This window comes from Lotus japonicus, chromosome 1 (genome assembly GCF_012489685.1).
Source record: "Lotus japonicus ecotype B-129 chromosome 1, LjGifu_v1.2".
Lineage (NCBI taxonomy): Eukaryota > Viridiplantae > Streptophyta > Magnoliopsida > Fabales > Fabaceae > Lotus > Lotus japonicus.
The window spans coordinates 63,237,304-63,255,400 of NC_080041.1; the positions used below are offsets into that span (position 1 = coordinate 63,237,304).

An 18,097-nucleotide genomic window follows, 5' to 3' on the forward strand; every position below is an offset into this window, starting at 1 on the left:
AGTGTAATCAATCCTCTCTTGTTGATTGTAGCCTTGAGCTACCAGTCTTGCCTTGTTTCTCGTGACTTCTCCTTTTTCATTCAGCTTGTTTCCGAATACCCACTTGGTTCCTATGACATGGAAACCTTTGGGTTTAGGCATTAAAGACCAGACATCATTCTTGGTGAACTGATCTAGCTCTTCTTGCATTGCCAGAATCCAGCCTTTATCTTCAAGAGCTTCATCAACTGATTTGGGCTCAATGAGAGATACAAGTCCCTTCAGACTCAGAAGAGTCTCTTTTGAAGATTTGAGCATGGACCTAGTTCTGACATGAGCATCTTTGTTGCCAAGAATCAGTTCTTCTGGATGAGAGGCAGTTATTCTCTTCTTCTTCTGAAGTTGATCAAAAGTTGTTGGAGCATCTTCTGATGCTTCTGCCTCTGGAGCAGCATCCTCTGGGTTGTCCTTTGGTTGATTTGCTTCCGATGGATCAATGCTGAGATCTGCAAATCTTTTAAACAGCTTTGACTTTTCTTAGCCAAGCTTGTCATCAAATCTAATTTGGATAGATTCCTGAACAGTTTGAGGGTCAATATTATAAATTATAAAACCTTTAGATCTTTCAGAATAACTAAGAAAATAACATTTTAAAGCTTTAGAATCAAATTTACCCAATTGCTCCTTTGTGTTGAGCATGTAGCAAGTACTGCCAAAGGGATGGAAGTAAGAGATATCAGGTTGTCTTCCTTTGCACAGCTCATAAGGAGTCTTCTCCATAATTGGTATGATGGAGATTCTGTTCTGGATATAGTATGCAGTGTTGACTGCTTCTGCCCAGAAGTGCTTGGCCATACTTGATTCTTGCATCATGGTGCGAGCCATCTCCTGAAGAGTTCTGTTCTTTCTTTCAACAACTGCATTTTGTTGAGGAGTGCGAGGACAGGAGAAGTTGTGAGAGATCCCTTGAGAGTTGAACAATTCTTCTAAGGCTTTGTTCTCAAATTCTCCACCATGATCACCTCTGACAGTAATCACTGAAGTTTGGAACTCCTTCTGAACTTGGGTAATCAAGTTTGTGAACACAGTGTGTGTTTCATCCTTGTCCCTTAAGAACTTTACCCATGTCCACCTGCTGTAGTCATCCACAATGACTAACCCATACTTCTTCCCTTCAATGGATTCAGTTTTTACTGGTCCAAAGAGATCAATGTGAAGTAGCTCAAGGGGTCTTGTCGTAGATACCACATTCTTTGCTTTGAAAGGCTTCTTGGTGAATTTTCCCTTCTGAAAGCTTCACACAGAGCCTCTGATGAGAACTTCAGACGAGGCAATCCTCTGATGAGGTTTAGCTTGCTTATTTGGGAGATCTTCTTGAGGCTTGCATGCCCTAGGCGTCTGTGCCAAACCCATTGCTCATCATTAACGGACATGAGACACTTGACCTTCTGAGATAGCAGTTCAGAGGATTTGATTTTGTAGATGTCATTTCTCCTCTTCCCAGAAAACAGAACAGATCCATCTGTTTGACTGATAGCTTTACAGCAGGTTTGATTGAAAATCACATCATAACCTTTGTCGGCTATTTGGCTTATGGAGAGCAAGTTATGCAATAATCCTTCCAACAGAAGTACATCATTAATAACTGGAGTTTTTCCATCTCCTATGGAACCTTTTCCAATGATATTTCCCTTCTGGTTTCCTCTAAAGCCAACGTCTCCTCCTGACTTAAGTAGCATCAGTTTTTGGAATATAGACCTTATGCCCGTCATGTGTCGCGAGCATCCACTGTTCAGGTACCATGACAGGTGTCTTAACTGAGCTGCATAAGATATCTGCAACATGAATATTTTTTGTCTTAGGTACCCATATCTTGGGTCCTTTCTTGTTAGTTTTCCCAGAAGTTCTCGGAACTTTGGGTGCAACAGGAGGACAATACAAGGGAACTTGATTATAATATTTAGACATGTCAAGTTTAAATTTTCCCTTTGGTTTTACCACCTTGGGTGTAACCTTTTCTAGAATGATAGTACCAGCGGGAACAAAATGCTTATGCAAAGGTTCGCGTTTGGGCTCAGATGGCTCACCTCTCATAGGTTGGGAGTAGCCAAGACCAGTGTTCCCATTTCTGCTTATGCCATAGATCATTGAAGCCATAACACTTCTGTCTATGCCTTTGGCTAGGAACCTTTGAAACGCTTTCTCATATATAGTTTCATGCTTAACATAAGATGATGCAAGTTGATCTTCTAGCATGGCATTTTTAGCACGAAGAACAAAGTTGTCATTTTTAAGAGAAGAGTTCTCTTCAATGAGTCCAGAGACTGACTTCTCATGAACTTCTGATGTACTAGTTTTAACAGCATATTTTCTTTTAAGCTCTTTATGTTTATTTAAAAGCACATCATGTTTCTTCATTATTTCAGATAATGCAGTTCTTAGCTCAAATGAAGAAAATTTAGAGAATACCTCATCGTCATTCTCAGAGTCTGAGTCATCTTCTGAAGCTATCATATCATCCTGTGCTTCAGCATCTCTGCTAGTGGTAGCCATCAGAGCTTCCACAGCTTCATCCTCTTCTGACTCAGCTTCATCAGAGTCAGTCGCATCAAAGGTCACAAGAGCTTTCTTCTTGAAGAAGTTTCTTGGTCTCTTGTCCTTCTTCAGCTTGGGACAGTCACTCTTGTAGTGCCCAGGTTCCTTGCACTCGAAGCAGGTGACTTCCTTCCCAGAGGGCTTCTTCTGACCAGATGAAGATTCAAATCTTCCTTTACTTTTCCTCGGTCCTTTGCCCTTGCTTTGTCTGTTCTTCCAGAGCTTGCTCACTCTCTTTGTGAGAAGAGATAGCTCTTCATCACCAGAAGCATCTGATGATTCTTCAGAGGAATCTTCCTCTTCTGCCTTATAGGCTTTCACCTTGTCAGGTTTTGACTTAAGAGCAATAGATTTGTCTTTCCTTTGAGGTTTGTGCTCTTTGAGTTCAATCTCATGGCTTCTGAGATGACTCACAAGCTCTTCTAGCTTCAAGGAGTCCAGATTCCTGGAAAGCTTCAGTGCAGTGACAAAAGCCATCCACTCCTTAGGCAAGCTTCTGATGATCTTTTTTACATGATCACCAGTAGAGTAGCTCTTATTTAGCACTCTGATTCCAGCAATCAGAGTTTGAAACCTTGAGTACATCTCCTCAATGGTTTCACCAGATTCCATCTTAAACTGCTCATATTGTTTTATGAGAGCAAGAGCCTTAGTCTCCTTGACTTCTTCATTTCCATCGTGCGTCGTGACCAAGGAGTCAAAGATGGATTTTGATGTTTCTCTGTCAGAGATCTCCTCATATTCAATATATGATATTGAACTGAACAGCATGGACTTCGCCTTGTGATGATCCTTGAAACGCTTCTTCTGAGCGTCAGTCATTTCAGTACGGGGGATCTTCACTCCTGCAGCATCTACTGGATCAGTATAGCCTTCCATGACCATATCCCAGAGATCTAGGTCAGTGCCATGGAAATAACTTTCGATTTTATCTTTCCAGTACTCAAACTTTTCACCATCAAAGACTGGTACTCTGAGATGGTTGTTGTTGTTGTTATCAGCGGAAGTATTAGCTTGGGCCATCGTTGTTTTTCACACTAGGTTCTGGATCACTGATCATTGTTAAGTGTATAAATCAGAACCAGAGCTCTGATGCCAATTGAAGGTGCGAAAAACACTAGAAAGGGGGGGGGGGGTTTGAATAGAGTTTTTAAACAAAAGTTTTCCCCTTTTTAAGTTTTGACAAACTTAAAGATAAGAACTAGGTGCTAAAGAATATGAAGTAGAGCACAAAAGTATTTTATCCTGGTTCACTTGAGATAAAAGCTCAAGTTAATCCAGTCCACCTGTGAAGGTGATTTCTTCCTTCTTCTGATGAAGGCAAATCACTAAAATCAATGAATGTTACAACTGCACTTGCAACCTGCAAAGTGACTAACAGTACACTGATTTTCTCACTAGTATACTCTCGAGAAGCTGATCAACCGATCCTCTCAAGACTAGCTAAACACTGAACAAAACTTGATTCAGTCCTCTCAAGATCCGACCAAACTTGGTCTCTTAAGGAACTTTACAAAGTGTTTGTAAAAGGTTTTGGGTTTACAAGAAATGCTTCTGAAAAGCTAATAGAACTCAGATATCCAAGAACAATGAAGAAATATTGCTAAGAGATCGGTTAGAATGGATTCAAGAATATCAGCAAGGTTTTTTAGCTTCTTTCTTCTATGTTCAGCCCTTATATACTCCAAGGCATATGGTGTAGCCGTTGCTAGGATTTTGTCCGTTGGAGTGACAATCTTGTAATATCAGACTGCTAGGCTGAACGAGGTAGGTGGCGGACAGGCTATGACAGTACGATGTGTACTATGACAGCGACCTGTCCTTTTACCAGCTGACTTATGATCTGGAGTGCTTCAGATGGACGTTGGTGAAGCTTCTGATCAGAGTCAGACGGATGATTGGATCATCTGACCTTGCAACTTCTGCTTCTAGGCATGTTCCTCAGAACTTCTGAATGCCAGAGCTAGAATAGCTTGGGTCTTCAGAGCCAACTTCTTGCAGGTCTTCAGAACTTGAGTCTTCTACTTCAGGACCGTTCCTTCTGGAACATCTGGTCTTCAGAACTTCTGACTCCGGTTCTTTAGTACCTCTTGAGAGCTTCTATCTTCACAACTTCTGAAGGATTTGCCACTGTTCTGAACGAACATGGTGAGCTTTAGAACTCTCTTTTGGTTACTCTTGGGTCTTCATCTTCTAATGGAATCGGCTTGGGCCAGAATCAGAACCTGTTTGTCATAACTAGAAAGGACAAACGTTAGAGTACCATAATTGTTCATACTCAAAAACCTTAATTGTAATCATCAAAATATAGAGATGCAACTACTGATCAATTCTTGATCTTACAATCTACCCCTTTTTGATGATGACAAAACAAGTATTTTGATGAACAATCTTTAGTCAATAAACTGAATACACAAGAGAGAAGAGATCAGAGTTTAAACTTATCCTTGTGTAACGGTTTATGTTGCTCCTTCTGAATATAGGATTGCACCTGATTCTGAGCTGGGGACTCCCCCTGACTCCCCCTGAATCTATGACTTGATGAGATGATGAAGAGTCTAGATTCGGAGTCTTGTGAGGTGATCAGAAGATACGCATAGAAGAGTGTATACTCATCAGGACTTTAATCTTCTAGAGGATAAGTCTCGATTTGTGCGAAGTGTTAGGGATTTCAGTAAGTGTAAATAGGTTTGAGTGAGGGAAATTTTGAGGAAGAAGACGATAATAATGGATTGTTAGATATTAAGAGGAGAATTATCTTATAAGTTGTTGATAAATTGTTGTTGAAGGGGATAAGATTAGTGAAGGACAAGAAATAAGGACATAAGTCGAGTTTTAATTCGAATAGTGATAAGTAGAAGTTTGATTTCTTGGTGTGTGTAAAGATAATTACGAAGTTGGAGGTGTTTTAATGGACTAGAAATTTCCAAGGGGATGAATCGTCTAGGAGTTATCGAACGGACAAGTGGAGTTGTGGACTGTAGATGAAGATCACAAGGACAAGTTGAGTATTTACTTTGAAATGGCAGAGATGTACCGAGTTTAAGAAGAATTTCGGACGACCGAAAGTAAAGAAGCAAGTGGTTAAGATTGTGTGACTGCACGGAGTGCCAACCGGTATCATTTCAAGCAGAGATCCGACGCAAGTGATCGATCCAGACGACATGAAGTTGAATGATGGTTTGTCTTTTGAGGCGCCGACAGTTAGCAGTGGGGATAGAAGAGTGAAACAGTTAAGGGGAAAACAGATTGCTTAATTAAAGGTTATGAGGAACAATGACACGGGCAATACCACATGGGAATTGGAAGACAAGATCAAGGAACTGTATCCCGGACTTTTCGCAGAACTCTGAGTTTCGAGGACGAATCTTTCTTTTTGGAGGGGAGTATTGTAAGATCTGGATTTTCAGAGCAAGTTAATTTCCGACTCACGTGTAGAATCAGTGTAAGCGTGACAGGAGGTTGATGTTTGAGAAAGATTAATGAAGAAGAAAGTTCAGGAATTGCTTGAGGAATGTTGCGTAGTCGCTGTAGGAATTCGTGCGAGGCGTCTGCACACCTGCCTTATGGCGAGCGTGTCCATAATAACCTAATTTCGCTTTTAGAGCAACGTTTTAAGTGAGATTTCGAATCCTTGGAAAATTTAAAGGTTCTCTTTATTTTTCCTTCGACCAGCGTTTAATTTCGGAACTCTGGACTGTACGCACGATAGTATTCACTTTTCAGAAGTTCGACGACGCTAATTTCTTTGCTTCGAAACCCTAGATTCAAGCGCTGGATGAAGACTTTTTCTATTCGGGACTTTTAACGAAGTTTCCATCCGCGTTGCCAGATTTGTTTCGACGTTTCCAATCTTTCGTCAAAAGGAAGTTTTGTCGTCTGACCATCACAGCAAAAAGTAGTTTTTCGGGACAGATTAACTTACACCGCTTTTGGGATTTTAGATATCGTTTTTCCCAAATGTCAGAGATATGTTTTGAGTTCTGAAATTCTGACGCCAGAATCTCTCTTAGAATTCATCGGTGAACGTGCTGCAAAAATCGGAATCGCGAAATTTTCATTTTCCCGCGATTTCACCTGCCTATAAATAGTCGAAAAATCAAAATATCTCCCATTTTCTTCCCAAGGAGGCCGCGGATTGAGGAGAGGAGAGGGAGAGGAGATTTTTGCCGAAACTCGACCGATCTTCGCGCAGTTCGTTCCTACTTCAAGGTATCGAGGTAACTAGCTTGGTTCTTACCTCTGATCATCGTTTCTACTGCTTTTCTGTAGTCGTTTCTGTGCTCTAAGTTTTGAGCTTTTTGTAAAATTGTCAGTTTTCTCTGATTTCTTGGTTGGGGTTTGTTCTCTACGTGCCCAAGAGCCCAAAACCTTCGTCAGTAATCACCGATTGTGATCGAGCTGTCAAGGATCTGAAAAACTGTTTCAAAACCCTTTTTGCGCACATTTCGAAACTTTACTGTCGAAAAGTCGTAATCTGACTTCGTGCCTTTAGGATTTGTTGTCACGGATGTCGTTAGGATCATTGCTGTCAAATTTGTTTTCCGAACTGATAACTTTGAGGTTTTGAGCTTTTATTTTGGACCAAAATGCCCCTGAACAACCGTATTTTGATCGGATTGTCCGAAAATTGTTCCGACAGTTTCTTTGCCTTAGTTTTACCCTAAAACTACCTTGTAATCAGATTTGATCGAAGAAAAATCGACCCCCCTAATTGGGAGGGGAGTTTTTCGTTTTCGAAAACTTGTCTTTTCGTATCCGAATGTTGTATTCTGAAGCTTTAATGCTTTGTCTATCGTTTATGAGTTGTATTGTGATCGAACTAATCGATTTTGTTTGGATTCTGCTTTGTTTTTCTCCGAGGTTCAGTTGACGGAACTTTGGGATCTTCAGAGCATTTGAGTGAAGGAACCTTTGATTGCAAGGCTGGAACAGCTCGAGGTTAGGGCAACTTACTATTAGCTATGATTGCATGATAGGCGTTGATAAATTCGACTTATGTTTTATCTGATGTTGATTATGATGATGAGTTGATGTTATGATGCTTTTCCATAACTTGTGATATTGTGATATCGTTGGAGTGGTGCGTTTTGACGCGATTTCGGAGTGGGGATCCTCTGAACTGGTTAAAGTTGGTGTTTCGGGTTGAAGAAACAACCCTAGGAAAGTCCGAATGTGGGGTTTGAGACTTAGCCCTTCGTTGGTATTCGTTGGAAATCTTAGACTTTCCCCGGGTAATATCTTTTGGGTGGTTGGTCTTTGAAAACTTAGAATGATAGAGCTTTGAAAACTAAAGACTTGGGAAACTTAGACTTTGAGAAATAAACTCATAATTTGACTAATCTGAATCGAAACAATTTTTATTAACGTCTAAGCATAGGAAAACTAAAGGGGAAAATATTTACGAAAGACGGGGAAAAGTCGATCTTTGTTGTGGGTTTTGGAATTGGGGAAAGCCACTGAGGTGAGCTACGGTGATGATTGAAAGTCACCGAGTACTTTACGTACTCTTGTTGATGGGGTTGTGTTGTATTGACCGACACTAATCCCTTGGGTTCTCTTGTTGTTGGAACTGTGTTGTATTGACCGACACTTAGTGCTCTTGTTGTTTGGGCTGTGTTGTATTGACCGACACTAGACCCTTGTGTACCCTTGTTGGTGGAGTTGTGTTGTATTGACCGACACTTACTCCGAGTTGTGTTGTATTGACCAACACTAGACCCTTGTGTACCCTTGTTGGTGGAGTTGTGTTGTATTGACCGACACTAAACTCCGAGTTGTGTTGTATTGACCGACACTAACTCTTGGGTTTGTTTTGAGTTTGGGTTTGAGCTAAACACTTGTGTGGTGAGGACGATCCGATGTTTGGCTAACCACACTGCATCAATCGGGTGAATAACGGGAATGGTTCACCTGTGCATCTCATGGTGAATAACGGGAATGGTTCACCAATGCATTAATGATGAATAACGGGAATGGTTCATCATACGGTGAATAACGGGAATGGTTCACCGAGGGTGAATAACGAGAATGGTTCACCCAGGATGAATAATGGGAATGGTTCATCCATAGTGAAGAACGGGAATGCTTCACTTGTGGCGAACGGGAACGCGTCACAAATCCGGATCATGATTGCATTTCACGCATACATTCATTCTAACTGGGATTGTGTGCTGTTTGATTTATTGAGGCATTGTTAGAGCCATAACATGCTAGGATTATCTATATGGTTATATAACAACACATATATCTATACCCCATACCACATGTTGTGTGTATATCTACTTATTTCCGTGAGTTGACCCTAGCGCCTTGGCTTTGGTTTCATGTTTGTGTTTGGGCGGTCGGCCTGCTGCCAGATGTCGATGGCCGACTGGTTCTCGATGGTCTCTCCCTCCGGGGGGATCAGGTATGAGTTGGTGGATCGTGATGCCCTCACCGCTTGGGTGATTGATGTTGCTAGTCACCGAACGACGTACCGGGGAAGGGCCATGGAGGACCGGACTGACGAGTGTGATGTCTGACGAAAGGAGCTTTACGACGCATGGAGCTGAGCTTCAACTTGCCAACCTCAGTTCGCTGTGGACTCGGTACCGGGAGGGTAGGTTTAGGCAGGCGTCATATCTTGTGTAGAGCTCTGATTCGTTTTGCTTTTGGGACAAGGTAGGTTCATGACGCATGACTTTTGTGTGGTTCTCTTACTGAGGGATCACAGTGAGTCAGTCAGACCGTAGGGGTCTTTGCTTAGGCCATTTTGAGGCCGACTTTCTCCTAGTGGGTTGTAATTATAAACTTTCTTACTCACACTACTTTGGAGTCACTGCGAGTGCGCGTGATGGGAGAGTGCAGCTGAGGCTGTACATGTGTATATATATTTGTATATTGGTTAGTTAGTGTTGGGTCATGTCTTTAATTTCTATCGCTTTATTTAAAAGGAATCAAACGAAAAAAAGTTACCTGTTTTCCGCGTGAAGTTTATTTTTGGTTACTAAAGTGACACCCGGAAATCGGGGTGTTACAAACACCTTCATCTCAAACGCAGGCAGTGCAATAAAAGCAGGCAAGACTCAAAGACACTCTAAAACTGAGTTACCCTTACCTTCGTGAGTAGAAGTTGGGCATGGAAGTTGCGAACCTAGAACAAGGAAACACAATCATCAACACAAGCCCTACTAGAAGTAACACTATCTAATAACGCTAATCGAAACCGGGAAGAAAGCTTTTAAAGCTTCAGAGTTCCTATATAGGCACGAATTGACAACAGAACTTCGTTCGCTAAAACGAGCATATCTCGAGCTACAGAACTCAGAATGACACGAAACCAGTGCCAAAATTTCGACAATCGAAAGAGCTATGCAATGGCTCAGGTCATAGAGACCCAAAAATTATTTTTGGACACGGTACTCTAAGCAATAGGTTTCGGCCACTATGTAAAATAGGGTTTCCGAACTTTTTCTTCGATCTAAATCGATTCCTAGGTATTCTTAGGCGATATCTAGGCCAAGGAAACTCTCAGAAAAATTATCGAATCGAAAACTGTCGCAGGGGTATTGTTGGTCAATTCGCAAGTGTACGAATACCTCCGGGTTTTAAATTATCGAACCACAGGGAATTAGATTGCAAATTCAGTTTAAGTTTCAAGTTTAAGGTTGAAAAGCAAGTAAAATTCAGTTTTAATAATTGGTTGTCTCTTGAGTTTGTAAAAAGACAAGTGATCAAGTAATAAAGCGATTGAAAAACAGAGATGAGATTGCCTTGGGTTCTTGTTCAACTATTTCAGTTTTAGCAAACCTTCCTATTCAATTAATCCCGAGTCTCTCCTTGATGTTCTAACCTAGTTAGTTATCTTTCGATGCCTCGCAAAGAAAACCCTTCCAAAACAAAAGATAGGTTCAATTCCTTGATAACCTAAACATTTGCTAGAAGCACTAAGCATACAAATCAGGCCAACAAACCCCAACCCTTCCTCTATTCCTAGCAGCAAGTATAGAAGGAGTAATCTCACAACAAGCCCCAATTCTATAACAAACTATCGTTATGATTATAGAAAAGTAAGAAGCTAGCATGCATACAAGCTTGAAAGATAAAGCATAGAAGTGAGATTCAAGGGTTTACTCAGAACATCATGAATAGAAAAGGAATGAAAGCTAAAACATCCAAAGTCTTACAAAGAACCCAAAACAAAAGGGGTTTTAGCCAAACATGGCTATGAAATCCATGCTAGAAAACAAAGATAAAACCTGGAACATAAGGCCTAGGGAAAGCTCCCAAAGCTCCAGAACTCAAGCTCTCTCTTCTAACTTAAGAAAAATGATAAAAAAAATGACAAAAGGTACAAAGGAAATGACAAAAAGCCTGTTTATAGGCAAACAGGTCGAGTCTGGGCGCTCAAGCGCCAATTCAGAGCGCCTGAGCGCCAATTGCATGTAAAAACATGCTCTCTGGACCCAATTGGCGCCTAGGCGCCCATTCCCCAGCGCCTAGGCGCTTAAGCTCGCCTGAAAAGGGCTTTTTTGCTTCTGAAACTCCTCTTTTCAATCCTCTTTAAGTTTTCCATCAATTCCATGCTTATTGGCCTTCTTCCTTCTTCAGTTCCTGATCTGAAACTTAACCAACAAGCCAAGGAAAATTCTAGAAGCTCAAAGAGCTTATTAGCACAAGAGATCCCTCAACTAACACAATAAAACCATGCAAGTCCTAAACTTTACTCAAAATGCAAGAAAACTCCCTATAAAACTACTAAATTACCAAAGCAAAATAAAGACTAAAGAAAAGATAAAAATGCATGAGAATGCATGAAACACTACATGAGATTCAACAAAAAGACTCAAAACACACAAGGAAGTGACCCTAAAAACACTACTAAAATAGGGTCATCACACCACTATACTCAACGACAGCTCGCCCTCGAGCGTAAATAACACTCGCTTGCCCTCAAGCGCAAGAAATGCTCCCAAACAAGTGCTCACAACAAGGAATACTTCACAAAAACAGGGGGATAAAGGAATCACAACCAGTTCCAAGAGAAGGACCCGACAACCTACTTCATGCATCTTTCGAAAAGAGAAGAGTGTAGAGTCCATTCATGAGAAACAAATAGAACTAAGAATCCTAGGATGAGATGTTAATTTAGTGCACTGAGCACACAAGCAAGTTCATACGTCCTGAATGTCATTCACCCAATAGCAACAAAGATTAAGCATGCAAATATTCAAAAAGACTTTTAAAAGGGTTGAAACATTGGCTTGGCGAAACATGATGGTGGTTGGTCCCTAAGGGAATTCTAGGCTTTCAAGCACATTGAGTGTGGTCCTCTTCTAATAAACCCGGAGCTTACAACACACCTTTTTTGCACAAGTCTCTTGCACCTACCTTTTCAAATTTTTTCTTTTTTCCCAACTCCAACTTTTGGTTAGGAGTTCTTTTTCTTTCCCTTTTTTTTTTCACTGATTTTTTTCTTTTTGGGGCAAGAGACTATTTCTCATTTTTCCAGCTCCATACAACACAACAAGGACCATCACTCCCCAATATTCCAACCAAACATCCGTCCCAAAAACTTGGCTACAACAAATTCTCCACTAAGGCTCAAATGGGACAACTAAAGACAATGTTCAAACAACGAATTCAGAGTCTCAAGAAATCCTACAAGTCTCAAGAATAAAGCAAGAATCACTAAGCATGCTATGAGCGAAATCAACGCAGAACCAAGAGTTGCAAGTGAGTCAGGATCCTCCAGGGACATTTTATGGTGAAGGGTCAAAGATAGACCCTTAATGGACTCACCTCGACTCCTTTCTCAAGAAACACTCGGAAGACCGAAGTCTCCTCCTTTCTTCCCCAACATGTAATCCCTCATTCCCAAAAACAAAACGCAAGTATTCACAAAATACATTTTCAAAACAGCACAAGTAGGGAAGCAAAACTATAGCTAAAGCATGTGAGTATAGGGAAGTAAAAGACCCAAAAACATAAACTTAAATAACAATGCATGAGCTAAACTAAAGGGAAGAGCTGACCTTCTTTACTAATTACCATGGAGGCCTTAGAGCCACCTCCTACTCCAGAATTTAGGCTCTCAATCCCTGCAAAATGCAACAACTAAACAAGCAAAATAAAACAAGACTTGGGTTGTCTCCCAAGCAGCCCATTGTTATAGTCTTAGGTAGACTATCCCCCTTGTCAAGGAGGTTTGAAAAACATGGTTTCCAACTTCAGAACCTCACCACCTAGGTACACCTTCAATCTCTGCCCATTCACAGTGAAAGTATTCTTGGTCTCTGGGTTTTCAACCTCAACAGCACCATGAGGAAACACCCTCCTGACCACAAAGGGTCCAGACCATCTAGACTTGAGTTTCCCAGGAAGGAGTCTCAATCTAGAATTGAAGAGCAGCACCAATTGCCCCGAGACAAATTCCCTATTCAAATTTTTCCTATCATTCCACTTTTTTGTCTTTTCCTTATAGATGCTAGCACTCTCGTAAGCTCGGAGTCGGAACTCATCAAGCTCATTCAATTGCAAGAGTCTCTTCTCGCTAGCAACTTTCCAATCAAAATTCAATTTCCTTATGGCCCAATAGGCCTTGTGTTCTAATTCCACAGGTAAGTGACGCGCTTTCCCAAAAACTAAATGGAAAGGAGAGGTACCAATCGGAGTTTTAAAAGCGGTTCGGTAGGCCCATAAAGCATCGTCAAGTTTCCTTGACCAATCCTTTCTGGAAGAATCTACCACCTTTTCAAGAATACGTCTTAACTCCCAATTAGAAATCTCAACTTGCCCACTAGTTTGGGGGTGATAGGGGGTAGACACTTTGTGCTTGACACCATATTTTTCCAAGAGAGACTCGAAAGCTCTGTTGCAAAAGTGGGTACCCCCATCACTGATAACCGCCCTAGGTACACCAAACCTAGTAAAAATATTCTTTTTTAGAAAAGCAACCACCACCTTAGAGTCATTTGTTGAGAGTGCAGCGGCTTCAACCCACTTGGAAACATAATCCACAGCCACTAAAATATACTGGCAACCAAAAGAAGGTGGGAAAGGTCCCATGAAATCGATGCGCCAAACATCAAACAACTCAATTTCCAAAATATTCTTTAGGGGCATCTCATTTCTCCTTGAGATGTTACCAGTTCGTTGACATCTATCACAACTATCAACAAAAGCTCTACTATCCCTATGCAACGTAGGCCAATAGAAACCACTTTGGAGAACCTTAGCAGCGGTCCTCTCCCCACTAAAATGTCCACCATAACTTGATCCATGGCAATGCCAAAGAATTTTCTCAAAATCAACTTCTGGGATACACCTTCTAATGACTCCATCAGAACAAATTTTGAAAAGGAAAGGGTCATCCCAGAGATAAGATTTTGCATCATGCAAATTTTTTTTCTTTTGCTGCCATGTCAAGTCATGGGGAATAATTCCAGCAACACGGAAATTAGCAAAGTGTACATACCAAGGTAGGGGTTCCTCGGTGGAAACAGCTAGGAGTTTCTCATCCGGGAACTCCTCTTGAATAGGTGTTGGGCTGCACGCCCCACCTTCCAATCTTGACAAATGGTCTGCCACGCCATTGTCCTTGCCTCTCCGGTCAATGATCTCAAGGTCAAACTCTTGAAGGTGCAAGACCCATCGAATCAACCTTGGCTTAGAGTCCTGTTTAGCAAACAAATGCCTCAAAGCAGCTTGGTCAGTATGAACTATCACTTTAAAACCCAAGATGTAAGGCCTAAACTTTTCACACGCAAAGACTACACCAACAACTCTTTTTCAGTTGTAGTGTAGTTCCTTTGGGCCTCATTTAACACTCTACTTGCATAATATATCACATACAGCACTCTTTCTTTCTTTTGACACAAGACAACCCCTAAAGCTAGATCACTAGCATCACACATGATTTCAAATGGTAGAGACCAATCCGGAGCAACAATTACCGGGGCTGTCACCAAACTCTCTTTAATCGACTCAATAGCTTTCAAACAATTCTCATCAAAAGTAAAAGGTGCCTCCTTCTCAAGCAAGTTGGTCGTAGGCTTAGCTAATTTGGAAAAGTCTTTAATAAACCGCCTATAAAATCCAGCATGCCCGAGGAAACTCCTAATACCCTTGATGTTAGTCGGGGGAGGGAGCTTTTCAATGACTTCAATCTTAGCTCTATCAACCTCAATCCCCTTTTCGGACACCTTGTGTCCAAGAACTATGCCATCCCTAACCATGAAATTGCATTTCTCCCAATTCAAGACCAAGTTGGTCTCTTGACATCTTTTCAGAACCAAGGCTAAATTCCCTAGACAAGCATCAAAATTCGGACCAAAAACAGAGAAGTCGTCCATAAAAATCTCAATGCAAGTCTCTATCAAGTCAGAGAAAATAGCAAACATACACCTTTGGAAAGTAGCTGGGGCATTGCAAAGCCTTTGCATTCTCTTATAAGCAAACACGCCTTAAGGGCAAGTGAATGCCGTCTTCTCTTGGTCTTCCGGTGCAACACAAATTTGGTTGTACCCGGAATAGCCATCAAGAAAACAGTAATATTGATGCCCAGCCAACTTATCCAGCATTTGATCTATGAAAGGCAAAGGAAAGCTATCCTTTCTAGTTACCGAATTCAGCCTTCGGTAGTCAATACAAACCCTCCACTTTGTCACTTGACGAGTGGGAATCAACTCATTGTACTCATTGGCAACCACAATGATGCCTCCTTTCTTGGGAACCACTTGAACGGGACTTACCCATTCACTATCCGAAATTGGATAAATCACACCTGCATCAAGCAATTTGATTATCTCTTTCCTCACCACATCCTTCATGGAAGGGTTAAGTCTTCTTTGAGGTTGGACTATAGGTTTGTAATTTTCTTCCAACAAAATTTTATGCATGCATATCGCAGGACTAATACCTTTGATATCATCAATAGTCCAACCCAAAGCTGACTTGTGATCCCTCAAAACTCTGAGGAGTTTCTCCTCTTCCAAGGGAGTGAGAGCACTATTCAAAATAACAGGTTTATTCTCACCTTCCTCAAGATAAGCATACTTGAGAGAGGAAGGGAGTGGCTTGAGCTCACTCTTCTCCTCAATTGGAATCTCCTCATTCCTAATTAATTCTTCTTTCCAAATGCTTTTGGTGGCAAGAGATGAGACAGATTCTAATTGAGATAGAGTAGCATTCACTTCATGATACAAAGACTCAAGTTCCCTCTCAAGATTTTGGTCCTCTATCTCTAACCCCTCCATGATTGTTGTTTCCAAGGGGTCCTTAATAGATATCCTAACAAACTCTTCACACACGAGCTCATCCACTACTTCACATCGGAAAACTTCCTCATCCGCTCGGTGTTTCAAAGAGTCAAAAATATTGAAGAGGACCTCATCTTCACCTACTTTCAAAGTTAGAGTTCCCTTAGCCACTTTAATCTCAGCCTCACCAGTGGCTAAGAATGGTCTCCCCAGTATGAGAGGAACTTTAGAGTCCTCTTCCATGTCTAAAATGATAAAATCCATTGGGAAGACAAACTTATCCACCTCAACCACAACATCTTCAATGATCCCGTAAGGGGTTTTTAAGGACCTATCCGCCATTTGCAAAGAAATCATAGTTGGGGTAACCTCACCTAAGTTCAACCTTTTAAACATACTCAGCAGCATCAAGTTGATACTCGCTCCTAGATCACACAAGGCTTCTACCATAGTTAACCCCTCTATCTCCATCGGAATAGTAAAACTCCCGGGATCTCTCCTCTTTTTAGGCATCTTCCTTTGCAAAATGGCACTACACTCTTCGGTCATCAAGATAGTTTCATCGACCTCACTCAACTTCCTTCTCTTACTGAGGATATCTTTCATGAACTTAGCATAGATTGACATTTGCTCCAAGGCTTCAGAGAAAGGAATATTAATATGGAGTTTCTTAAAAACTTCCAAGAACTTAGAAAATTGTTTATCCAGATTTTTCTTCACCAAAGCCTTGGGAAATGGAATCTTGCGGAGTTCAGGGGTATGGGTGTTAACAACTCTAGTCCTAGTGGGCTCTCTAGCTCTTTCCTCCATAACACCCTCATCTCTTTCTACCTCAGCTTCCTCATTTTTCTCTCCCTCAACTTTCTCCTTTGGCTCATGTAACACTCTTCCACTCCTAGTAGAAACAACAGCAGTATTTTCTTGCTCAGTCAAAGTTAAAGTTTTGGAAGAGAACTTACCTTGGTGATTCTCGGACATTTGCTTTGCTAGCTGTCCCAATTGACTCTCCTAGCTCTTTATAGCCATATCATGGCTCTTGTAATTGCTCTATGTATGATCAATGAATCTCTCAATCAGCTCCTCTAGATTCCTCTTGCCAACCGTCCTTACAACAATTTGCGGCTGGTCAAGAGGGCCTTGTTCTGAGGTTGGAGCTTTTCCCCCTTGAGTCAATGTTCTGACCTCGCAATCATCATCATTGACAGTACACTGGTTACTAGCATGAGCTTCACCACAAAATTTGCACTCCCAACTAGTTACTCTCGCTTCAATTGACTTGGTATCCTGAATATGTTTCCGCATTTCGGCTACTTCCTCGGAGAGTTGCTTGTTGGAGGCTATGAGCTTGTCATAAGTTTCCACTTCAAAAGAACTTCTTCGGATTTGGCGTTCATTCTCGAAGTTCATGGCTCTCATCGCCATTTTCTCTATCAAATCATACCTCGCTTGTGGGGGAAGAGCATCGAACTCCCCACTTGAAGCCGCGTCCAAGCCAAACCGTGATGAGTATAGTAACCCATCATAGAATTTCGCCACACATTCAGCTTGGGTGAGATTGTGTTGAGGACATTTCCTCAAAAGCTTCTTGAAATGCTCCCAAGCCTCATAAAGATTTTCATCTGAGGATTGTGTGAACGTCATGATGTCATTCTTCAACTTCCTCAAGAGGGACCTTGGGAAGAACCTCGTTGTGAATTTTTCTTCAAGGTCTTCCCAAGTAGTGAGACTCCCTTGAGGTTATGAATTCAACCATTCCTCTGCTGCGTCCTTCAAAGAGAAGGGAAATAGGCTCAACCGGATTGCTTCTGAAGAAACATTCACCACCCGATAAGTGTTGCAATTCCGGATGAACTTCTCCATATGAGCATGAGGATCTTCCGAGGAACCTCCACCATACTGGCTTTGGCTCACCATGTTGATGAATGCCGGTCTTAATTCAAAGTTCCCCACTCCTTCGGGAATGACAATACTTCCGGGATATTCAAAGCTCATGGACCCCGAAGTTAGTTCCCGAAGAGTTCGGTTGGCATTCTCAACTTCTTGTTCACGCTAGCGGAGGGTGATACCCTCTTGGATCTTTGCCTCAATGTGAGCTTGTATCTCCTCCTCTGTCATGCTGCCACCCATGGTGGTGCCTCTCTTGAAAGCAACCTACGTATGACACTCAACAGAGAAAGATTAGTAGCACCAATTCTAGACAAGTTAAAACTTAAAACTTAAACCAAAAATCGCAAAACAATTCCCCGGCAACGGCGCCAAAAACTTGTTGGTCAATTCGCAAG

General features: G+C 41.5%; 1 non-coding gene across 1 annotated transcript; it reads left to right on the forward strand.

The window, feature by feature from the left end:
- The first annotated feature begins 17,367 nt into the window (after positions 1 to 17,367).
- Positions 17,368 to 17,474, forward strand: LOC130734893 (small nucleolar RNA R71). The gene has a single exon (XR_009018229.1). It is a non-coding gene; the product is annotated as a small nucleolar RNA R71 (small nucleolar RNA).
- Positions 17,475 to 18,097: the final 623 nt, after the last annotated feature.